A 26,407-nucleotide genomic window follows, 5' to 3' on the forward strand; every position below is an offset into this window, starting at 1 on the left:
GCGCAAAAATCAACAATCGTCGACCAGAGGACAGAGAGGCACAAATAAAGCGAACGGAATGTGCTGCGTGTCTTACTTCTAGCCTAATTTTGACACCCAACAGTTTGTCCTGGCTGTCACGAGGACGATTATATTTCATTATACTGTGCACGTCACATCATAACACATATACAGAGTGCATGCTGTTCAGTATGCTCACTACTTGCCCGACTCATTAAGCGCGTTCGTCATGTTTAACCCTTCAACGCCTGGAATGCGAGCGGCATACTAATTCAGAGCGCACAGGTCTTCGTAGGTGATTGAATTTTTCCCGACCATAGCGGCGAATTAAGAATAGAGCAAGGGAAAATGTGCCAAAATTTCTCGTATTCCATATGCACTACAGCCACTATTGCAGTTAGTCGGTTCATTTTTGCATTATATATCTTTTTCAGCGTTCCTTCGAGCACATGCTATATTAAATCTTCAACGCTTTGCTGTGCTTGGCGTGCAGGCTTTTTTGCTTCTAAGCTGCAGCTTGCGAGGTAACTCAATTTTCCTATCTACTAGCGCAAGCGGCTTTCTTGCTTGGCTATAATTGCTTGTGTCAGGCTGACATATACTAGATCTTTTTTGTTTGCCCTCCGCTTTAACGCGCGGCGAGCACTGTCTGCGTATTAAGCTGAGTTAACGTTTCGTTCCAGGTAGACAAAAACTTGTATTCGTGAAGCGGGCTAGGAGGAGCCGACTCGTTCTACCAGTAAGCACTTCTTGTTGCACACAACGGTGCCCTCATGTCCTACAGTACTGAGTGTTACAGCCTCCAAAAGACGGGCACGAGTGTCCCCAGCGCAGTCTGTTGGGCAAGACTCCACGCAAATGACCAAACTCTGAATCTGCTCGATGACGCCATGGTTAGCACATCCAGCTACACCGTTTGGTAAGAATGTAATAAGACAATCTACGACGCTTGCTGCAAGGTTTAAAGCACTCTGTGAAAGGATGGGCTATTATACTGGCCGTGATTATTAACTTGTTTCGCCGGACCCAACGAAAACACATGTGCAAGAAAAAGATAAATGAGATACGAAAGGCAGGAAGTTTAACCGAAAGGCCGCAACCTTGGCGGGAACGATACTGCGTATGGGATAAAGGGAGACAGGTACGTACGTAAAAACAAAGGTGGAGAGGTGACGCACCTGCGCATGCAAGCGTACTTTACGCGGAAGCCACGCGACGTTGTATAAGTTTCCCTACACCAGTATTGCTTCTTGATGGAGACTAATAAAAAATGTTTTTTACCGTCATACTAAACAGCTGCACCATGGAAAGAAAAGCATTCGCCCTTTCGAAACTTTGAATTTATGTCGTCCGAGAAACTGCCTCCGTTAAAGCGAACGCAACGGTTTGCTCCGTTAAAACGTAGTTTCGAGTTGGCTTTACAACATCAGGGGGGTTGACAACGACCATTTAGCGGCTCTGTCCTCTTCTTTTTTATCTTTCAGCTGTTTTACTTCTCACCGTGTTTAAAATGATGGTGGCACCAAATAAAGAGAAAAGCCAACCAGTCAGAAAGAAGATAACTCTGCCCTGTGCTCGACGAATCAATCTTGCTTCCTTCCCATGAGTCCTCCGACGGGAGTTCCACTGCCGGCGGCTTTCAATCACCTTCTTGTTCTGAAAGCGCCAGCGCCTTTGTTAAAGACCCGCTGGCGAAACCATTCAGATGGTACTAGGTCCGCTCTCACGTCACTGGCAGGCCCATTTCTCCGGAGCTCGCTTCCATTCTGCTTTTTGGCGTACTCAAAGCCAAGCGTTTTGGCGTATTTGATGGGTATGCCGCATGGCCGGCATGTAGTTCTTTGCCCTTACGCAAACAATGCAATCTTGTGGCCCCAGTTTGCCGTGTTAATTCCGCACCTTGGGCCATATACCTGCACCAAGTTTGATTTTTCTAAGTTTGTGAGTTCTTCGTGTTCAGAACGATTTGAAATATTTAATTGAAGCAATCACTACAGTGCATTTGATCAGAAGTGTTACAGAAAGAGGTTTTCACGAAACACTGCAAAATAATAGCAAAACTGTGACTGATAAAACTCATTACTGGGCGAACTTGCGCCCCTAAAAGCAAGCGGCATTCAAATCACGATAGCGGCGAACACAGTCGGCGATTGACGACAATCTGCTCTGCGGGTCAAGCGTGTCGGCTTTTATGCATGACTCATCAAAAGTTCCAATGAAATTCGTGTCAGGCATACAATCAGCTTACACAAAGGTCTTGACAACAAACAACGGCTAGAACCATCGATGATGTTCGAGAAACTCCGTATACACGCAGGCGCGTCCTGCGCCGATGGGTAATGTTTAGCGTTTCTTAGCCGGTGAAAAGCAGTCACTGGAGAAAGATAAATGACTACACGTGACAATATGTTCATTAAGAAAACCCTTCCAACGACTCAACATTACTTATTCTAAGGATTATTAATTTTGAGGGAAGTTTGGAGTTTTTAGGTACTTTATTTCAAAGAGCGGCTGCACAAATTGTATAAGCCTCCATTTGTGCGAATTCTGACATGTCACTAAGTTACGTTGGCTACGCACGGGATCTCTAGTTTCACCTGGAAGACGACGAAGTCGAAGATTGCGGACGTGCTTCGCATGGGCTCCCGTTTTGAAACCGTTTTTCGGTGGAACTCCCTGTGCTGTGGACTTGCTTTTGGTGGGATTGTCCACAGGAAGTTGCCCTCTCCCTGCGGACACCTAATTTCGGCAAGTTTGCCCCCTTTTTAGGGGTTTTTCCACGCTTTTCGTGCTCAACCACCGCGCGGCAAAGTAAGGCCTCATCATTAGGCCGAGCCGCCGCCGACGGCACCGGGCTCCGGGGCGGTGACTTGTGGTTGTGGGCCTCTGTGAGGCTGAAGACCATGGAGTACTCCGTTGCGGGAGAGACTATAACGCCCGAAGAGTTCGAGGCGGGAGAATGGGCCTGGGTTTTGCGGGCTCAAGATAGATTCAAGAAATCTGTATACGGGAACCATCCCGAGAGTAAGCCTAGCGAGAAGCAGGCAGGCAGCGACGGGCGCCAGACGCACGGAGCAGAACAAGTCAAGCGCGGGAAAGCGCCGGTGTGAAAGAAACGGGGACCGTTTCTGAAGATGCCAGCGAAGGACTTCAAGGTTGTGTGCCGACCCAAGAATTGGGACTTGAGCATGGTAATGTCGAGGGAACTCGGATATGCCTTGAGAGCGGCAGCGGAGCTGACGAATGCGACTGCGGTGGAGGAAGACCTGGTGCGGGTCAACGAGACCAATAACACGATGACGGTGAGCACGCCGTGTATGGATCGCTGTGGGGCATATGCGAATGTGAAGACGCTCAAGCTGGGTGTTCATGACCTTGAGATTTCGGCGTAAGTGGCGGCGCCGGAGAACTCTGTGCGCGGAGTCATTTACAACGCGTACAACGGATGCCCACTGGCAGAAGTTCGGGCGGGATTCCTGAAGAGGAATGACGGCATAGAAATTTTGGATGCCCGACCTTTGGGGAAGTCGAAGGCGATTCAGATAACGTTCGGGGGGAAGCATGTTCCCTGGCAGGTTATTTACTGGAACTGCTTGTACGCGGTGATTCCGTACAGAGAGTTAGTCGAGACCTGCTATAACTGCAGACGAGTGGGACATCGGGCGGACGTTTGTTATCGTCCGAAGACTAATCTGTGTCGCCGTTGCGGAAAGGATCATCCTGCACCACCGGAAGGAGAGCCGCTGACCTGCACTCCAGACTGCATCGTGTGCCATGGGGCGCACAACACGGGGAGCCGGAACTGCAAGTTTCGTCTAGCCCGTAAGCAGCCGACGGGCCTGCAGCAGGGCAGTGAGGACAACGGCCTAACTGACAAGGAGGAGCGGCGCTCGAGGCCCAGGAAGCGGTCATCCAGCGGTGCGAGAGACGATAACAAGAGCAGGGACCGGTCCACTTCCTTCCCACCACTGCCCGGACCCGAGCGTGGCAAAGGCGAACAGGGTTCCAGTCATGGAAGAAGTCCCAGTGCCACGAGAAAAAAGGTGAGCTGGCCCTACGTGGCCTCCCAGAGTGAGACTGCTCGAGAGAAGGAGCTACAAAGGCAGGTGCAGCAGCAGGCTGAGACGATTAAAAAAATGGAAGTCAGGATGGCAGAGATGGAACGCGCGCTTAAAAGCAACAAAGGACAAAGGGTACAGACGCCGGTGGTCCAGGCCCCACTGAAAGCGGCACAGGCGACTGCTTCTCGCGAGAGCGAGAGCACAGCTATGGAGGTGGAGAATCGGGGGAAGCTTAAGAGGCCGCCATCGGCGGATGAGGGTGCTAATGCAAAAAGAGTGGCAGAAACTTCAACGGCGGACACGCCGCAGCCAGTCGTTAAAGTCACTAGTCTTAGGGGGGAAATGTCTGCCCTTGCGGACAGAATAGGAAAACTGGAGGAAAGACAGGATAGGTTGGAAGCTCGGGTCGACAGGATCGAAGCCAGACTAGACAAGATTGAGGAGCGTCTTGACGGCTTCACCAATGACATGCGGGCTTTCCAAACACAGGTTATGGGCATGTTTCAACAGCTCAATGCTACGCTACAGGCTAGATTGCCTCCCGTAGTCGGCCAAGCGCCGATGTTAGTAAACCTAGTGCCTAATCATGGCCCCTCGCCAGCAAATTGAGGTTTGGCAGTGGAATTGCAGGGGCTTCCGTCGCAAGCGGGGGAACCTGCAATTGCACATACAAAATCTGGACAGTAAGCCTGACATTATAGCTTTGCAAGAGGCTAGTGGCTGGGTGAAATTACCGGGATTTAAGGCATTTACACCGCCAGAGATTGATCGGGGGGGGGGGGGGTGTATCGAGCGTCTTCACGGCCGTGCTAGTCCATCGCAATGCCACGGCGATTCAGCATACCATAGATAGCAGCAGAGAGGACTACGTCCTGCTAGAGGTTCTGCCCAAAAGAAAGGACGATAACCCCCGTATGCAGAGATGCAACTTAAGTCGAAGCACATGCTTGACTTGATTCGAGTGACGCCTATCGGGAACGCGCCGAAGGAAACGCAGTGAGCGTTTTTGGGCACGTTAACGCCAGGCGTCATCTAAATCAAGTCAAGCATGTGCTTCGACTTAAGTTGCATCTCTGCATACGGGGGTTAGAGTCTCTTTGTACTTAATGTATATTCTTCTCCTAAAGATAAAGGGCTGGGCTTGCCAGACCTCTTGATAAAGACGCAACGGCTAGCGGCTAGGGCTCAACTCATCGTGGTTGGAGATTTCAACGCGCCTCATCCGGAGTGGGGCTACATCCGAGCCACTCCAAAGGGAAATAGGCTTTGGCGGGTAGCTCAGGACCTACAATGGACAACCTTGAACAACCCGCTAGATCATACGAGGATAGGCAACAGCGTTAGCACAGACACCTCTCCGGACCTCACATTTGTTAAAGGTATTAGGGATGCAAAGTGGGTAAACACGGGACAGCCACTGGGCAGTGATCACTATATCCTTTCCACGGTATTTAGTGCTGCTAAGCACAAAGACAGGGTAAACGGAACTAGAGTGACGGATTGGGACAGATTTCGGAAAGTCAGGAAAGACACAGTGAGCGGGGAAATCGAGGACTTGGGAGTCTGGGTTGAGGCGCTCAAGCAGGACGTGAAGGGTACCACAGCAGAGGTTCCGACGGTGGAGGAAGGTTTTACGGCAGACTCTAGACTGTTACACATGTGGGAAGCGCACGCGAGTCTCCTTCGGAGATGGAAGAAACAAAAGCATAATGGGGTCCTCCGTAGGAAGGTGGCCAAGCTAGAACGAGAAATCGAAACCTACACGTTGGACTTGCAGTGCAAACAATGGGGTCAGATTTGTGACAGGATGAATGGGCAATTCGGATGCAAAAAAACATGGCAGTTGTTGATGCACCTTTTAGATCCGGCGGCAACCAAATCGGCGCAGAAGGGTCAAATGGCTAGGTTAGTTCATCAGTATCAAGGCACGACTGGGGAGTTCATTCAAGAACTCCGAAGTCGTTACATAAACGGCGAGGCGCGCGGTTTCTTGCCGGATTACTCGGGAGAGGAAAACCTCGAATTAGATGCGGACTTTACGGTGGCGGAGGTGGAGTTTGCAATGGGGCAGCTTCGTACTACGTCGGCAGCGGGTCCAGATGGGGTTACTAATAAAATGCTGAGGAACCTGGATTTCAAGTCAGTGGGGGCGCTCACGGACTTGATGAACAAATATTGGGCGGCCGGAGAGATCCCGGCTGAGTGGAAGCATGCTAGGATTACATTTATTCCTAAACCAGGGAAGAAGATCTGTATTGAGAATCTTCGACCCATCTCGCTGACGTCCTGCTTGGCCAAATTGATGGAGCATGTGGTCCTCAACAGGCTTCAGGGTTATGTGGAGGACAAGGAGTTGATACCTAAAACGATGATTGGCTTCAGGGCTAATTTATCAACGCAGGACGTCATGATACAGCTCAAAAAGGACGTGGTTGATCCTGGGTACGGCACGGGCACGAAGGCTATCTTGGGGCTCGACCTCACAAAGGCCTTTGACAATGTCACCCATGAGGCAATATTAAGGAACCTATCGGACATAGGACCGGGGGGTAGAACCTTCCGATACATCAGATCATTTCTGGAGGATAGGACTGCGGAGATTGTAGTCGGAGAATTTCAATCGGATCCTTTCCCGTTGGGGGGCAGGGGGACACCACAAGGGTCGGTTTTATCGCCGTTCTTGTTTAATCTCGCCTTGATCAAGATACCGCCCAGGCTGGCAATGATATCGGGACTTAAACATACATTTTATGCGGATGACATTACTCTATGGGTAACAAAGGGAAGCGACGCACAATTGGAGGAAACTTTACAACAGGCAGTGGATATTGTGGAGGAGCTAGCCGGGGAGGCAGGACTCTCGTGCTCTCAGCCCAAGTCCGAGCTTTTTGTGCTTAGGGATAAACCAAGAGGGATACATGCGAGGCACTATGTGCCGCCACCACCGCTGAAGGTGAAAGTGGGGGGTGCACCGGTCGCTGAGGTCCAAACGATCAGGATCCTGGGGCTGTATTTGCAGACTAACAGGAAGAATAGGGAGGCCTTGGAAAGGCTCAAAAATACTGTCAATGCTACCGTGAGACTTATCAGGAGAATCGCCAATCGTAAACAAGGCGTCAAGGAAAAGGACTTGTGTAAGCTGGTACAGGCGTTTGTGCTCAGTAGAATAGTGTATGCGATGCCTTATATGAAGATGGACGCGACGGAGAAAGGCAAGGTGGAGGCTATGATTAGACAGGCGTATAAGGCGGCCCTTGGGTTGCCTAACAATACTTCCACCGAAAGGCTGTTGGGATTAGGGGTGCACAACACCTTGGAAGAACTGCGGGAGGCACACTTGGCGATGCAACTCAGTAGACTTTCCAAAACGATAGTAGGGAGGGATATATTGGAAGGGATCGGCATTGGAGTTGATCCTCCAGCTGGGGACATGAAAATTCAGGTCAAGCGAGAAATGCACAAGGGCTTGTACATAAAACCTTTACCTAAAAATATGCATCCGATACATCACGAGAACCGTAGGAAGGCAAGAGCCAGGGCTTTACATGCTAAGTACGGGAAGTACAACGGGGCGCTCTACGTAGATGTCGCCGAGTATAAGAACAAGGACGCATTCGCAGTTGTGGTGGTGGATGGGCGCGGACGCTTAGTCACCTCTGGATCAGTCAAAACCCGCTCCTCAGAAACTGCAGAGGAGGCGGCGATAGCGCTAGCTATAGGTAACACTGAAGCTGACCTGATTTTCGGCGACTCTAAAACAGCCATCCGAAATTTGGCGAGGGGCAGAATCTCTGTCACAGCGGCAGGATTACTAAATCGGGCCACGGGGCGAGGGACTACGGAGGTGGAAATTGTCTGGGTACCGGCCCACTCTGGGAACCCTGGGAACGAGGCGGCTCACATGAATGCTCGAGGTTTCGTCAGCCGAGCAGGTGAGCCGGACGTTCCAGGGAGGTCCACGAGAGATGGGCTGGTGTCCTTTCACGACATTACTAACCATTACAAACTTGAGCGGAGAATTTACCCTCCACCGGACAAGCAATTGGTGAAGGCGCAGGAAAGCGTCTGGCGAAGATTGCAGACGAGATCTTTCTATAACCCATACGTGTTAAACAAAATCTATCCGGACGTTCAGCCGGAATGCAAATGGTGCCAGGAACTGGCCACCTATGACCACATATTATGGAGCTGTAGCATAGCGCCGCCACCGGCGGATATTATGCGTGATCCTTCTCTCGAGCAGTGGGAGGCCGTGTTGGCCAGCTCAGACCCGGTCGTCCAGACCAGGGCCGTGGAGTGGGCCACCCAGGTCGCCGTCAGCCATGAGCTGATGGCCATCTAGCACGGAATCGTCCGCACATGCGTTCTGACGAAAATAAAGTTTTTCCATCCATCCATCCATCTAGTTTCACCTGTCGGATGTATTAAGAACGGCGAAGTGGCTCATTATACAGTATAACAATTACCTGATTAATAATAGCAATGTAATAACTAAGGTTAGTAGCCCAATTGTGGACAGAAATTATGCCATTGATATAGCAGCGTCCCTCATTAGCCGGTCAATACCTTGGCGGGTAGGTACAGCCGGAAGTGAAGACGCTGAACGATAGACCCCTACTCGCTCTCCCTATGACTCTGACTGCAGAGAAATTACGTGTGAACTTGATGACGCTTGTTTTATTTTAAAAATTTTTGACGACTACCTTTTCAGGCAGCAGTGGGAGCGCCTTGTATCCCATTGGATCGCTTTCTCTGCACGTTTGAAATCGAGGTTTACGTCGTCGTGCTAGGACATTCCTATTCAATCTAAGAGTTGGCAGCTTCCTGGTATCTGAGAATTGGCACAGACAAGGACGTGTGGACAGTCTGTTGTGTACTTCCTGTGGATCACATGAGACTCTCGGACTCGATGTATTGGAGTGTCCTGTTATTCTTGCAGCTGCACGCGTTCTTATTGTCTCCATATTGTCTGCTACTTCGATTCTGTACTACCCTTGAAGCATGCCTGCATCCCAGTGGCGATACTTCTCGATTCGACTAGGTTTATCGCGTGCTTTTATCTTTCTTTAAATTGGCTGACTTGGTTTCTTCATTCCTGAAGCAGTGTGCTTTCGTGCATTTGCTGCTTGCGAAGCGAGCAACAAGACGTAGGACCTAATTTTCTAATGTTCTTTTTTTTATTCCTTACCTATGGTGACCGGCGCAGGCTTTTTTTCTGTTTCCGGCAGTCTTGCTTCATTCCTGATCGTAGTGAACGTTCATTCTAGCGACACGACAAGTTTTTATTTCGTCCCTATATCCTTCGCTCCTTACATTTTTCGATTATTTTTGTCGTCTCCTTCCCGAAGAGCTCAGAGGCGTCTGCCTTTTTGGTGCCAGCTGCGACACGGCGTCTTCACTTTTTTTCTTCCGTTCTGCTCCTGTATCTGAGAACCTAATAACTTATTAAATACCATGCAAGGGGCGTTAGGTATTAAACCCGAAGTATTGCGAGCTGTAGTGAGATCTAGGGTGCACTGTATATTTACTTTTGTTAGCAAAACTTCTTGCTTCTTGCTTTTCTTCACGAACTGAGACTTGGCAGACGACACGTTGATATTTCGTTGACTAATTGCTCATTTTGCCCAAAGATTCGAACTAGTGTTGTATTGAAGCGTCAGTCTGAGATTACGGCCAGCAAAGCCTTGGGAGTACATGTTTCTTTGCTATGTTCGTCTAGACGATATGACCTCGTTTGATTTATTGCCATGATAGCGTGCACTGTCCTAACAAGGCTAATAAAGCGCCAGAAGCGACATTGCGCAAGCTTGCTTCGTCTAATAGATGAACGGCTTGGCCAAAACAGGAGCTCCGCTGCGATAGGCGTTGATAAATTGCCCATTAACCTCGTCTGCAGAACTGCGAAACAACGTGATTTGTACGCCAATGCGTTTCCCTTAAATGACAATTCTCTATTCTTTCTTTATTTTGGGGGAAAGGCAAAGAACTTTAAGAGCCGAGAACTTTAAGCGCATGATATTAAGGTAGCTCCGTGTACGCTGCGCTGCGTGTTCCTTTCACTCATGTTTTAGACGAGTCAGCAAATCGATGGGGGGATATCACCGATTCTCAGGAGGCCCTTTCCTCCTTTAAGTCCCAGAATCAATTTGTTCGAGACATCAACTCTGTGCAAACGAGCGGCACACAAGCTGCACTGCTCCAGTGATTGGCAGTCCTTTGCATAGCATAGTGGGCAGCGTTGAAGCCGACCGGGTATCAGGAGTAGGGCACGTGGGTACACCACGACTAGAGACAGTGCCACTCTCAGAACGGACGGGTCAGTTGTCGCGACTGCCGTCACACGACCTTCTCAACGTGCACTCTGGTGTGATGCGCAGCAAATGTTGGGGCCCATTCGAGTCAACACATGCCGAGGGGCCTCTCAAGGCGTGACTACACATCTCTACACCATATTTTGACGTTGTGATACACAAGCCTACACAAACTCCTTTACGCACAAGCGGGATATTGATGCGGTCGCCGATATTTGTGCATCTGCACGAGTTTTTCAGCCACGAAAGCAGTCCTCAAGGTTGCTTTAAATTTGCATAACAGTTTCTTAGAGATGAAACATCTAGCTGTTTGTTAACGAGTCTGCTTTGTTTATTACTTGTGCCTGTTGTGTGCATGCACACTTGGTGTTAGTAGGCTATCTCATGCATCACCTTGGCCATGTGGAGTAGCATGTTATAGGCCGTATAGCCAGGCAAACGTCTCAAGCACCAAAAATGTCTCCCCCTTCCTCTTCAATGTCTGCTACTTGGTAGCGAGGTTTGTTGCTTAGGCACCTTCGACTAGAAAATAAAATGCGGATCCCATGCTGTGTGGGAGTCAGTTCAAGCAGACCTTTCGTAGGTGCTTGCGAATAACACTGTTCTTGTTTGACAACAATTTTAGAGCACATGACCAAGCTAGAAGAATTTTCAATGGGATACGCCTCACTCAACATAAACTTGTGGCACTTGCACATGCTGACCCCAATCATGATTAGGAGGGAATGTCGGCGAAGTAATGACGACGATGGTGGGACGGCAACAGTGTAACAACGAGGGCTTGACGACGATGGGGTGAGAATTGGGTGACGGCAATGGAATGGCGATGATCGAACAACCAGGATGACACGGGACTGCTGTATCATGATGCTGCAATGACGACGATGGAATAACGACAAGGGCATGACGATGACGACGTGACGATAATGGGATGACCTGACTGGAATAACAAGAAGGACACCCACACAATAACGGCGATGACATGATGACGATGGAATGGCGAAGAAATAAAAATGACATTGGAATGCGGAGGAGGGCATGACGACATTGGTATGAAGATTCCGGATTGATGACAATCCTACGATCGCGTTGGAGCGGGGACGACGTCATGAGAGCGGTATGAAGACTCTGGAATGATTACGATGGGTATGACGATGACGGCATGAGGGCAATAGGATGACGACGATGGCTGGACGGCAACGGCACGACTACAATGAAAGGACGAAGCTGTAATGACGACAATGGAATGACCACGATGGAATCACAACAATAGTTGTTACGACGGCAGTGTGACGGTGACACTAACGACGATAGCACATCGACGACGGCATAATGCGGCAGTAAGATGACAATGTTATCACAGTGACAGAATGACGACGACTGCTTATATACTACGGCGTGATGACGACGACATTGTATCTATAGAATGAGACGATGGAATGATAATGGCTACACGACAATGACGGCATGATAGTGACGAAATGACAACGCAGTGACGACGACAGACTGAAGGCAGTGGAACAAGAACAATGGCATTATAGCGGAGGAGTGATCAAATGGAATGAACGTAATGAAATGATGACGTTGGCATGACGATGACTGCATGACAGCAACGGCACACTTGTGTTGGAGCTCCCTTGACACGCGGACGAACTTCACCTGTCGCCCTGAACCGTCTCGGTTTGCGGTATTACCGGTGCCCATGTGCTATATATATATATATACATGCACAATCCGGTTATATTATCCGGTGCGGGCCTATGGTGCAAGACTTCATGCATATATTCGCAAATACATTCGCCGCGATACATAGCGAACGAACCGGGAGATGCAGCAGCAACGCCGAGTCCGGCATGGTAAGCACAGAAAGCTTCGCAATGAACGAATAAGTCTATACTAAGCCAATTACACCTCGAGTAAAACTTTGGTACTTTTAAGTGCGAAGGTTTCTAGGCTTGATCAGAATAATGATTCTAACCCAATGCTGCTGAGAAACGAGCACATGAATGACTGCATCGTGACATTATTATCCATCTACCCTCACTTTCTTTCCAGTGTAGAAATATATGCTACATATTTTTCCTGGCCTTGTCGGTTGACTGCGATGTGGCCAGTGAAGGAAATGTACATTCTTTCTTCGTAACCGTTGATGAATAAATTTTTAGCATTTCATGCACAAGAGTTATCTCCTTCACTTCGGAATATTTCTTTTCCATTTAAAACTAAATGTCTGAGTTTTACGTGCCAAAACCATGATATAATTGTGCGAAACGCCGTAGCGGGTTAATTATGACCACATGGGGTTTTTTAACATGCACCAATGCCCGGTACAGGGTGTTTTTCCAATTTGCCCCCCCCCCCCCCCCTCGAAATGTGGCTGCCGTGACCGGGATTTGAACCTGTGCACGCGGGCATAGTAGCGCCACACTAAACCCAACACACCACCATGGCGGGTTGTTCTTGAGTTGAGGCCTTAGGTTGAAGCAGTGAAACAACGTTATATTCTTAACCAACCTATAGAGAAAGTAATAACCTCTATTTTTCGTACATACGCATACCCTATGTTACTGTACTTATGAAATCGCCGGGTGTGTGAGGCGGAGGTTGGCTTTTATATATGCCTGTTGAAGAGAAACTAGTATGCTTCATGACTACGCTCCCAACTCACCAGCTATTTATTGGAAAACACTCTCGTCGTTGAATGAAAAAAAAAGTTATTCCAGAGGAACTCAAGAAACGTTAAGAGTGCATACACTCTTACTCTATCGAAGGCTGGGCTCCTGTCGGAGCGCTAGATCGTCTTTTTGGCTCGTTTATCCACCATTCTTTTCCTGCTTGTTTTTAACGGATACATTGTTGTACGCAGGAACATATATTGCATGTACATTTAAAAACGCATTCACTTTTTCTGAGTAATGTATTAAAGTGTGAGTTGACGTACAACTTATGTTACTATATAATGCGAGCGCCTTCTGCGCTAAATAGGTACAGAGAGTCATCCCATAACGCTAACTGCCAATAAAATTTATTGTCGGGTCTTGCTTGTGGCAGCCAGCTTCCAATAATGGTTCTCTGCTTTGGGACTAAGTGATAACGACTGCCATAACTTACGGCATTGTATGCCGCCCACCGCATAGCGGGCGTCTGCGGCGGCACGTTAGGAACAGTCGCGTGCATGAAAAAGTGGTTTTATCTTCTTCCAAATTTCCTTGGACCTTTTAACATAGTTTTCGGAGTGACGGAGCACCCAGCGGGGTCTCTACTTGTAAAACACGGCTGGGAAACAAGAGTATGCAGGACACCATTGGTTCACATAAGCAAATGCAGCGTGTTGGGAAATCTTTCGTTGTCATTTGCATCTGGCGAAAAATTTTGATCTAACGTAGGAGCGTAGCAAATGTACACTAAAAGTGAAATTGCTAAAAAAATTTCCGACTTCATGAACGAATATCCGAATGGTGTGTGAAGCGCAAGAATAACTACTGAAGTGGTCTGCGCTGGATGCCTCAAAGAAGGCGAAGAAATGGGCTAGGGGAGAAGTGAGGACAAAAAAGTTAGAATGAAATGGCGGACGACACCCGGACAGCACTAAGATTATGTCTATTCTACTGCCGTTCTAGTTAGGAACAGTACAAATAATAATGTGCATGATGTTACGCCATATAGTTGCCGCTGAACTCTAGCAAACTTCGAAATGTAAACACCGGAACTAGTTTTGTAAATGTGTGCTCCTAACGTACACCTAAATCTGAGTACTATCACGCTCATGAAGAATCTAGTCAACTGGGAAACACACTAAGCAGCTTATTTCTCTTTAAAGGTTCGCCAGTTTATGTGAGAGAGTGGTTACATTCATTCACATGCGAGTTATTTAGCGTACTTAACGTCTCGTTACGCAGCGCTCATATTACGGAATTTCTAAGTAACAGGTGTTCTAGTTGTGCGTCTCACAAGTAGGGTACCTTAGTTCTTGCATATAAGGGAGATAACAGTTATTCTCAACCGTTCTCTCGCATACTTCCTCAGCTGATCTACATTAACGCAGCAGCGCAAGAGAATAAAACTGCTGCTCTAGCGGCAAACTCCTCTGTCGTCTCTGACGTCTGACGTGAAGTAAGCGAAAAGAAAGAGATAGATTGCGTAAATGAGAAGATATAAATGCGAATAATAACGCCGTGCACTGTATAGAACCATTGCGTGTCACACAGGCGTCGATTTCTTTGTATCTGTTATTGCAGTCCTCAAAACCACCTCTCGGCCGTTCGCCCAGAGTGAAAACTTTCACTCAGAGTCAAATGCTCCGTCGCGCCCCTAACAACCGTTTCCGAAAATACGCCGGGGGTTCGACGCTCGGCCGCGCCTGCATTCCGCGAACGTGAAATGGCAATGACGTCCGACGCAGATTGCGTTCCGTAAGAGCGTGCAGAAATAAAACATAAGGCACTGAGAAAACAAGTGCAGGAGTCAGCACGAGTGCGGAGCGCTCGGCGCAGATCAGACTGTGGGCGGGAGTCGATGAAATTGCTGGGTGCTTTCTGCATACACAGGAATGTAGCCGAGCTGATATGCCTTTTTAGGGCAGGCGGCAGACTGAAAGGTCAAATGAGAGTCTGCGGGCAGATTAAAGAAAGATAAAGAAGAAATTCACGTGTCAAGTCTGACGCAGACCGCGTTGCTGTGTGTGCCAGACACATGCAGATGTCAGCGGTGTCGGCGAAAGTGTAGAGAGGAGCTCCTCATTTTATAGTCAGTGGATGCTTTTGAAATTGAGGATGATTGCTTAGGTGATTAAGTAACTCCTTTGACGTCACATGAACTGTTAAGTAAGCGAAAAGAAAAATATAGATTGCGTAAAAAAGAACGTATCAATACGCATAGTAATGACACGTAAGGTTGAAGCGCAGAAATAACGCTCAAAGAAGTAGAGAATGACAGCTCACGTGATTGCAGTCCGAGGGCGTTCGGCTTAAGTGTGTAATGTTAAAAAATAAACAAATGGACCCGCCATCCCGGCCCTGCCAAAATGGATGTCCCACGAAGCTATTGAAAACTACTGCTGCAACTGCTGAGGGAGTGTGCAATGCTTTATGGCCTTCGAGTAATGACAGTAATGCTATTTTAGAGTAATGGGAGTAGTGGTAATGTTGACAGCACGCCGCCGCCCACAGTGGTGCTGCAAACATTTAAATCAGTTGAGAGGCTGGTTACTCTATTTCATTTATTAAAGCGTATGATGTTTTGCATTGCATGTTGTATATGCTTGATTCCAAGGTATCTATGTACTGTTTACTTCATTTTGCTGAGGGTTTGTAGCCTCAGCCTCATCGGGTTATGAGTCATTGCAGTTGGCTGTATGAGCCTGCACTGCACGCGCAGGAGTGCATTAACATCAATTATAAAATCAAGAATGGCTGACAGATGGAGTAGCACACTGTGGCATAAAGGTATAAACAGGAATAAAGTGCCTCAGAAAGGCTGGCCAACGTTTCGATAAGAGGACGAGGCCTCCTTTGACGAAAATAGGTCCTCCTATCGAAACGTTGGCCAGCCCTTCTGAGGCATTTCATCCCTGTTTATAACATTTACACCCCAGTTATCTTCAATTATGTGGTTCGTATACTTGCTTTAAGCTTGTTCTTTTTTGAAACGTATGCTGTTCTGTATAATGTATGCATGATTCCAACGAATGTACGTGCCGTTCGCTTCACTTTTCAGAGTGCATGTAGCCTCTGCCTTACGGGGGTATGAAGCATTGCATTTGAGTGTACGAGTCATTGGTAGTGACAGTTTTCTGTCAACGTTACGCCACGAATAAATCCCTGGACCCGAGCCACAGACAGCTTCGCTGTAAGAAATTAAATACGGGCATTTTACGTGCCGAAAGAACGATCTGATTATGAGGCACGCCATATTGGGGAACTCCGGTTCAATTTTTACTTTCTGGGGGAATCTTTAACGTGCACCTAATGCACGGGACACGGCCGTTTTACAGCGAAGCTGTCTATGGCTGGGATCCCGAGATTTCTTCGTGGCGTTACGTCGACAGAAAACTATCACTATCTATGGCTCATACCCCAAATGCGGAGGAGGAGGGAAAGAGATAAGGAGAAGGCAGGGAGGTTAACCAGAATAACGTCCGGTTTGCTACCCTACACCGGGGGAATGGGGAAGGAGAAGACAGAGATAACAGGGAAAGAGAGGAGGGAAGGAAAGAAGGAAATTGCGGTGAGTTCGCTGACGTGTGCGGAATCACAGCAGGTGGTCGATGTTTTCTTCAGTGCCACAGACCTCGCATGCTGCGCTGTCAGTCATTCCAATTAATGTAGAGTATGCCTTTGTGAAGGCAACTCCTAACCAAAGGCGACAGAGAAGCGTAGCTTCACGTCGAGGTTGATACCACCGTAAGGCAGAGGTTACATGCACTCAGCAAAGTGAAGCGAAGAGTGCATACATCCTTTGTAACCACGCATACAACATACAGCGCTACAAATAGCGCGCTCAAAACAAGCGTCCGAACCACTTAACTCCTGCGCCTCCATGCAATGCGAAGCACATAGCACTCCCGGGCCCCATTACGTTTCCCGCTAAAGATTACTGTTGCGCAAGCTGCCGTGGCGACGGCAGCTTCACTGTAGCATACGGAGCAGAGGGTGACGTAACTACCCTTTCGTGCAAAAAAGAAGAACCTGCCGAGCAACTGATTTGTGTTGTGAGAGTGCTATGTGAAGGCCACGTATAGTGACGACTCCTGAAAAGCAGCGTGCATACGAGGAGCGGCGAATTTGACTCAGGCCGTCGAAACGTCTCAGCCTAATAATTAGGTAAGGTGCCTGTTGTTGTCGCCACGTGAATAATTTCAACCTACCTCACAATGAGTAATCGTTCTAGTTGTCGTTTACAGCTTCGCGGTCCATTTACATTCACAGCGTGGATTGGAGACCTTTTTTTTTTCATTTCGTCCCCGTCGAAATGCGGCCGCCACGCCAGGAATTTCATACCACGACTTCGTGCTTAACAGCGGAGCACCGTAGTCGCTAAGCCACCACGATGGGTAACTGTTCAATGTGAGCTTTAAGCGCAGTTAGCATTTTCTCTACAGAGACAATACGTAATATGATGTCGACTCTAATTTATACTCCGTGGATTAATTGCCCTGCACAACTTTAGTGCACCCGCCACGGTGACTTAGCGGGTGTACGGTGTTACGCTGCTAAGCACGAGGTCACGGGATAAAATCCCGGCCATGGTGGCCGCCTTTCGATGGGGTCGAAGTCCAAGAACGCCCGTATTTCCCCCCTTTGGGGGCACGTTAAAGATTCCCTGGTGGTCAAAATTAGTCCGGAATCCGCCACTACGGCGTGCCTCCTAATCAAATCGTTGTTTTGGCCCGCAAATTCCCAGAATTCAATTCAATTTCAGGTACATTAACAAATGCCAAATCTTAAGCTGTCTTAATGCATCTACCGAAATATAGCAACCGTGGCTTTCATGACAATTGTAACGTGGCAGTATTTTTAAATGCATTGTAGTCAAAACAGACCGTAAAAAAGATCCGAGGGCACCTAAGCACTTCTCATGAGTTGTGAATGCGAAAGCGTTATTGACAAACTAAATGCCGCTGAGTGCTAATTTGGGTTATGAAAGTTTTGCGGACAAGCGAGCGCGATGAGACGCTTGGATCCTAGATGCCATGCGGCCACTCTGCACTTCGATTGGTGACATCATGCTACCTTGTCCGACTGTCCTTAGATTTAGGTGCACGTTAAAGAACCCCAGGTGGTCGAAATTTCCGGAGTCCTCCACTACGGCGTGCCTCATAATCAGAAAGTGGTTTTGGCACGTAAAACCCCAAATATTATTATTATTATTATTGTCCGACTGTCATAGAACTTATTGGGGACGCTTCCGAGTAAGCCGCGGTGATTTTGACGTCACCGCTTACGTCACGCCGGGCTTCGCAACGGAAATTGCGGTCCAAGTAGCATGATGTCCTGAAGCGGAGTGCACAGGCCTGCTATCTAGGAGACGCTGCTTTAGACCAGTGGGTAAGTAACTCGGCCTCTGAGCGTGGGCTCGTAGGTTCGAAACTCACTACCACCGAGGCTCTTTCTTTCGAATTTATTCCGTTTTTTTATTCATTGGTTTCTTTATAGTGATTACCGAGGCAAAACGCAGGCAAGAGCTTGCGGGGACAAGCAACGTAAGTATAACACAGGCCTGTTCTGTCCTGTCCTCTCAAAAAAACCTGGCGGCCAAGCGCGGCAGCAGTTGTTCCATTCTGCCCGCTGTGCTGCGTACAAGCGCGCACGTGACAGGGGGTCGCAGCCAATGAGAACTTAGGTGCTATTTCGCTGCTACAGACGCTGTCTTCTTCGTTCAATGCGCCGTTTGATGGTGTTGCTAGAATAAAGCAACCGCTGCCAGCAGGGCCTCTGCTTGTGCCGTGCGACGACGCTTACGTCGTAGGAATTGGTCGTCCGATTTGCAGAATGCTCTACAGCAAAAGAGAAAAGTAAGAAGGAACAGAATAACGCACTCCAATGATTTCTTGGAGTGCTTATGCAAAACAGTACCCATCTTGCAAGGATGGTGCGCAGGTATGTTCTTCACAAGCTCTGCTTCATATATGTGAATCTTTTGGAATACCTTCGAGGAAATCAGTTTCTTGCCAGGTGCCTGTGCAACATCACTAAAATGTTCTGGCATAGTACAACTACAGATAATCGTTCATACTTGTGAATTTAAAAAAAACTGCACCGCACGAATTACTTCTCGTAAATGCAAACCTGTTTTGAAATTTCGGTCCCCTTTTCTTCTTGTGTCGAATAATAAATAAGACGTTCATCTGGCTGACCTTTCTACCTTGTTTGACTTTATTTCTCTCATTCCCCGGCATACTTTTTTGGAGTAACGCAATTGCGTGGCTTTGAATAGTCAGTATAACGCTTTCTACAGATATCGACACCGGCCACATTATTTTGTACTGTTGGCCCAGTAGTATCTACGCATGCGCTTTCAGGTAAATAATGAAGAACACATTAGGCACGGACTATCCTTGTCAATAATAAATCACACTTAATGGCGCTGATTGAAGGCCGCTGTCCCGTGACCTTATTTGCTCTTCCTTGTGTACGAACAAAAAACTATGAATGAAAGCCAGTGCAAGAAATGCTCATTCGAATTAAATGGTGATGTAAATAGAGAACCTAATTGCACTTTGAACAAAGGTGGCTCTCTTTTCAGGTCTCGTTAATGCCATACCGTCTAAATAGGGACGCCTGAAGACTTGTGTGCAGGCGCGATTCATTTTACTTGAGGCTCTCGTTCCGGGAATCAACTTCGGGCTCAATTAAGGCACGCGCGTTTGCCAGCTCACCTGTGCTTTCTTTCTTGAGCATTATTTCCCTTTCGTTTTCTTTTCTTTTCGTCCTCATGGAGACATTCAGACCTCGAGCGCCCGTGTTAGTAAAGAGCGCCAAGAAACGTCATTATGTGTCTCGTCGTCTCAGGAACGCGGTTTCTATTTCACCAGGTTTGCTTTGAAACTTGCCGCACCGCTGGTTCTTGCGCAATTACTGCGCCGTTCATTTCTAGCGCGTGTTTGTCAAGAACCACGGCTGCGAGCGTGTCTACTTTCCGAAAGTAACGGCTAATTTTGGATGCACTAAATATCTGTGCTACGTTACATCGGGGGCTTCGACGTATCTCCGGATATCTTATTCCCTTGAAAACAAACGTCAACAATATATACCTAATTAAGCATGCACGCGAAGCGTCATCTTGTATTTTGCGTCTATTCTTCGGTAGAACAATAAATCAAATGCGGCACAGACTGGTGTAAATGTCCTATTGGGCGGCATTTCATTACATAACTGAAAACATAAGCCGTACGCAAAAAAAAAACAAAATACGCCATGGAAGGTGGATTGGATGTCAAAACACCCTTTTTGCACTGTTTTAGTTGAAATACTAAGAAGTTGTGCTCGTTATCAGATCGGTCTTAACGCGTTCTTTCAATAATCTTAGGGTGCTATAATGGTGGTCAGTGCGATGCGTATGCCTTGCAGATTTTAACGATGCTAGGGCACTTAAACATTTCAAGCAAGCAAAAGTTGCAGTTTTGCCCCAAAGACGAGCATTGATTGCGATAGCAAATTAGTGGACATCTACACGGAGTAAGGATAGTAGTTTTATCGACCGTATAAACTTGTAAACATAGGATCACGAACTGAATCGGCAAGCATGGTGTCACGCGAGCACAAGCAAACATGAACACATCTCACTCGATGACTGCAAGAAACTCACTGTCAGAACGCTGGAGTGAGAAAGCGAGGCAGCAGCACCGAGCGAATTGACCTTCGCGCCAACTAAGCCTCGAAAACAAAGCGCATGGCGAAATCTGTCCGCCTCCCAGATGAATTTTAAGATACAACACTACGGAGGCAGTTTGTTTCCACTGCTTCGGCTATTTCACTATATAGCCGAAGCAGTGGACACTGACGCCCCCTATGGCGACCGCTGTGTGCTCGTTATTATTTATTTTTATTTATTGATACCTCAAGGCTCCAAATAGGACACTGCATGAGGTATCGGCACGTAAAAGGCGGGAATGGTGATGATGAAATCATAAAGATGAGTCGGAACACTCGATGGCAGATCTAAAGCGCGCTGTATCGCGGATGAGGGCAGTTTGTCTGGGAACGCCATATCAGTCTCGGGGAGTTCGGACGAAGAATGACTGCAGGAACGTAGTGGTGCGGGCTTGTAGCGGCATTACCGAGTTCGGATGGCCTGTTCGACAAACACGATGAGCCAGCTGGACCAGCTGGCTGTCACGAGGTATGAAATAAAAAAAAAACCTGTGATAGAGGCATAGGCGAGAGATGAGACACGACAGGCAAGAGGCGATAGGTCTAGTTTAGATTTTAGTGTTGAAACGCTAGTGTGATGTTAGTAATCTGAAGGAATAAATCTAGCAGCACGACTCTTAACAGATTCAAGGGCTCTAGTGAAATTAGTTTCGAAAGGGTTAAAGATAGCGCATGCATATTCAATTTTTGGCCGCACGAGCGTTTTATAGGCAACTGGTTTCACGGGTGGTTGTGCCATGAAGAGATTACAGCGAAGATAATCAAGAATTTGGTTAGCCGAATTAATTATGTGGCTTAGGTGATTTGCCCAAGACAAATCTTTGGAGAGGTGAATTCCTAAGTACTTTAAAGAGTTGGGGGTGGATATAGTATAGTTGTTAATCTATAAGTGTTGTTAATCTATATAATAAGTGTTGTTTTATAGATCAGCTGCCAAGTGTCAGGTATTCATAACGCGTCAGCCATAGTTTTTGAGGCACAGGTTCTTTCTATATTAACATAGGCGCAGGCACAATATTACGCACATTACGTGTTTCACTGTTTCAGGCAGTATCGATTGCTATAAGCATTCGCATGTGCAGGGCGAAGCAATATACTGCCTATAGGAACACATTCCTTTTTACAGCTAAGCTGTAAATGGCTAGCTGATTCGTCTGTCCGTCCTTCTGTCATCTGTACGGTAAAAACTCCTCCGGCGCAACCCCATGCCCATGCGCGAAAAAAGAAAAGAGAAAGAAAGGCGCGTGATTGGCTTCGCCAGTACTGACGTCGTTGCTCTCCGTCGCAGCCGGGCGCGCGCGCAGCAGTTCCTCTCTGGCTCCGAAATGTGTAGGTCATGCGTCATACGTACTCCTGAGGAGCAAGCAGCTTTTGATCAGTTACGCCGCGATCAGAAGAGGGAACAAGCTCGTCTACGCCATGCCGATGCTGCAGCCGGGCACAAGAATAAGCAGCGACTGCGTACGGAGGATCCGGAAGCCTACCAAGTTGTCGTTTAATGAACCGTCGTGATTAACCCAGTCTTAAACAACGCGGCCCCATGTTTCAGCTTCGCTGGTTAACAATCTGCATGGAGTGCTTGGGCAGTGATTTTTCGCAATCTGACAGTTTGTTGTTTACAACAATGGCATTCACGTAGCGTCTCTGAAAAAAAATAGACCTCCCCCCCCCCCCCCCCGGAAACTCGAGCATGGCAGCGCGTGCAAAACACGGCAATAGTGCGTTTTGTTGGTGATGTGGGGAGGAGTTCCCATGCATCATGCTTGACGTCTTGAGTATGACGATACATCTTTTTCGTTCAATGTTTAATTTTGTTAATACTATAATAATAAATTCACTTTGATAATATTTGTCTGCGTAAACAGCCAGAATAATGTTATATTTAGCCACTTGTATGCTTCGGGCAAAAACGACACCCCTACAAGATGTCAGAAGAATCGTTTTCGCTTTCACGAGATTAACTTGGTGCTGACGCGAAGCTTCCAGAGTGCAGGTGAGGTGTGAACTCACTGCGCTCTTACTACGCTTGTCCTTAGCGAAAGCCGCTTATCGTAAGTGGTACCCCCGCTTTAGCACTTTGCTGCAAGCGCACTTCAAGTGCATCTTCGCCCGCCTCTACTTTGGCGTTCAAGGCTTCAGGGTGTAAACAGAGTAAATTCCGTCTTCTTTATTTTTGTTCTTCTTTTGCAGGAAGTTGGCAGGTGCCAACTTTTATGGGTACTTCTGTTTAGAACCATATGCCAGCTTCGTGAAGACTGAGAAAGTAGAGTCGGGTTTCTTGTATTTTTTGTGCGTTGTGTTTAGTCCTAATGCCGAGAAACAAGGCTTCAAACATTTCCCTTTCCCCTTCCCGCTAACTCGTTTGCATCCACTACAAAGTACGTTCCAAATGCTACGCTGTCTTAATGTTACTATCATCCACACACAATTCAAAGTTACTATGGTGACTCAGTCGTTGTGGCGTGGTGCTGCTCCAGAGGAGCTTTCGGTTCCGCACCTAGTTGTGAGGGCTGCATTTCACTACAGGCAGTATGTAAAAGGTTATGGTGTGCTTAATTTCGGTGACTTGAAAAGAAAGAATGACTGCCCGTGTGTAGTACGAAGCTACAAAGCATATCCACACGGATTTCTCAGAAACAAAGCCTTGTAGTGAAGAAAAATTTGTGCTCCTCCAGGATTCGAACCCAGGACCAACGTCTTTCCGTAGCGGTCGCTCTACCATCTGAGGAAACCAGGTGGCTAGCACATGTTGCAGGCTTCGCGGAGCAAATGACAAACCTTGCTACTAAGAATTCGATGTGTCTTCTGGGGGGATTGCATGAGAAAAAAGGAAGGTAAAGACGAACAATATCAATGACTACGACGATAACAACTGAGGAAAACGCCGCTGTTCTTTTCCTACATATCTAGCGAAAGTACGCGCAGATCATCTATCGAGGAAGCACTCGAAACATTGCTTACAATACATGAAATAATGGTGCGGCTAAAGCTGTGAACGTGCTTTCGTCCCGTACGACAAAATTTAAGTCTTCGTCAAGGTAAGACAGCTGACGAGAGGAATAGCAGATTCACAGGTGAAGAAACCATTGACTTTTACCTTCGGTTTGTCGACGTGCCACATACACGTTAAAACATAAGACAATAATTCACCTTGTGTCAAAATGAACCCTTATGTTGGATATACGTTGCCCACACATCGCTCGCCCTAGACGGTAAAGCAAATGCTATTTCAAGTTGTTTTTATGCTTTCTAAAGAAAGAAAGCGTGCACTAGTTGTTTATGGACAATGAAAAACGCAGAAGAAACTGCTTTGTCGCTTTTTTTTTCACAGCGTCAACTGCTATGAAGTCATCCGCGTTCAATCGCATCTGTCCTGTGGGCTCTGTTCTACGTCCGGTCTTTGCTGTAACTGCAGTGATCTTCAAAAAAAAACCCGCACAGGTCGACGAATAGAAGAAAGGGGCTGAGTCTTTGAAATGCAGAGTATAACAGGTGTGCGTACGTGTGGGTGACCTAAATTATGACTGGTACAATTTACGTGGTCAGAATTGTTAAAGAAAGTTTAAAGGAATCTTGGAAACCCGCAGTGTGGTCGGGTAAACATGGCCTGTGGTGACGTCGCATGTCTAATGTGACACCAAAGATTATTTTTGTTAATGTGTTCACAACGAATCCTCAAACGCGCGAGAACAGTGCTCACATATTCACACCAAACGCATATTGAACATTGAGTGGATGCTTATTAGATGAGATATTGAGACCCTTGAATTGTGTTTGGCGTGATCCTAATAAATTTATATAATTGACAAATTTGTAAAATATTTTGACAGCCTGAGTGGGCGTCGTGGGAGATGGGTGTCTGCAAAGAACGTGTCCCTACAGGCACGAAAATACAAGTACCGCGGTGAAGAGAAAAAGAAAGAAAGAAGGGCAGGGAGGTTAACTAGACTTAGTCGAGTTGGCCACATTATACGTGGGGAGGAGGAGGGAAAGGATGAGAGAGAGAGACAAAGAGGAGGAAAGACAGGGAGGTTAGCCAGTGTAAGTACCGGCTGGCTACCCTGTGCTGGGGAAAGGGGTAAAGGGAATAAAAGGAGAAAGATGAAGAAGAGGAGAAAAAAAAATAATAAGACATAGGTTCAGGCAACCAAATATGCTGCCTTGATGTATTTTAAAGGAGCTCACGTGCTTAATTCTGGGCTTATTGGCTGTCAGCCAAGGCTCCCGGGCCCTTTGCTTCAGTACACTTTGCGTATATTGAATAGATTCGGTGCAAGACCTTGTGAGTATCTCTACAATTTCTGATAATCTCTTGCAGATCATAATTCATTAACAAATATTCAGCCAACCCCTATAGAGTGGGTGGTTGCTACGGCAGCCGCCGAGAATCTTTTTCGTTTCCCAAACTAATCATGAAAACTTATGCAGAACGTAGCAGTTTTTGGGAAGACTCTAGCATGAGCAAAAGATTGGGCGTTAAAATCAACGTGGAACTTTGAAAGTTCGCCGTCAGATCCCGCACTCCTTGATACATACCTACTCAAACTAACACGCACATATATTACTAAAATTTTGTTATTCTTCTTTTTAACAATTCGCAGGCTAAGTAATCTTGCACCGTTTTTATTTATGTTATAGATTTTCCCCTGAATTACTGTTCACTATACATATGTCCTATGTTAGTAGTTCCTCTGAGAGCATATATTCATGGCAAACATTTCTAATTAAGACTGAAGAAGGATACAATGTTTATTGGGTGTCTTTGAGAATAGCAATAAAAAAAACGAAGGCGAAGCGCCAGCGCTGCGATAAATAGTTTCTATTATGAAGAAAGGTAGCATTGACAAATATGAGGTGCTGACGCGAGTACTGTAGCATGTAACTGTTGAAGGGCGAATCACCATTGAACTCGCCACTCCTTTTGCAAGGGGCCGGGGAGAGTAGCTAATATTGCGGTTAACCAGCTGTGTGGTGAACATGGATTTGAATGAAGACACTGCTGAAAGCGTGATATAGACTAAAGAAATTAGAAGACAAGTTTACATGGTTATCATTTATTCTTCGTAATCATGAGAAGTTCTGTCACAAAGCTACTTGTAGAATATCTTGCACTCAAGAGCACTTTCTCATTTGCATGCACGTATGAACGGCTGGTGGTATACCCGCAGTCAGCGTGGTAACGCAACCTCCACAGCTCCGGTCTCCAGTCGCGCATTATACTTGTTTGTGAAAGCGGGATATGTACATAGTCACAACATATCTCCTACTTGCTATATTTAGTAGAAGTATGGTTAGACACCTCATCGCATACGATGTAAATAACAGGTGTAGCGAGCTAGGCCTGTGGTTCAAGGGATGAGCGAAGAGGATCTAAGCCGCTGGCGTCGTCCTCGGGAGCTTTCGGCAGGAGCGTGACATTTACGCTTCAGCACCGCTGATCCAGGGTTGTTGGCATGGAAATGAATGACCCAGTCGGGCTGTGTGCGTGCTTGCCAGTTATTTTCGAGCCAGAGACATGTTAAGCTAAGATGGATGCCGGTGAGCCTGAAGTGTTTTCTCGCCGAGAGCTCGCGCAAGCCCATTTTTTAAAATTATAACTTCGGGATGTACGGCTCCACGCATTCGCTCCGATACTGCGTCGCAAGGAGTACCAAGGCCTTGGTAG

The 26,407-nt window shown here is 47.2% G+C and overlaps 1 long non-coding RNA gene across 2 annotated transcripts in view; it reads left to right on the forward strand.

Moving 5' to 3' along the window:
* LOC135915778 (uncharacterized) overlaps positions 1-26,407 on the forward strand; it is a 500,939-nt gene that overhangs the window by 449,856 nt on the left and 24,676 nt on the right. For both annotated transcript variants that reach the window (XR_011514131.1, XR_010568745.2), the window contains one exon: positions 18,526-18,572. This is a non-coding gene — a long non-coding RNA (uncharacterized lncRNA). The remainder of the gene's footprint in view (positions 1-18,525; positions 18,573-26,407) is intronic.

The sequence above is a fragment of the Dermacentor albipictus genome, chromosome 4 (assembly GCF_038994185.2).
Source record: "Dermacentor albipictus isolate Rhodes 1998 colony chromosome 4, USDA_Dalb.pri_finalv2, whole genome shotgun sequence".
NCBI lineage: Eukaryota > Metazoa > Arthropoda > Arachnida > Ixodida > Ixodidae > Dermacentor > Dermacentor albipictus.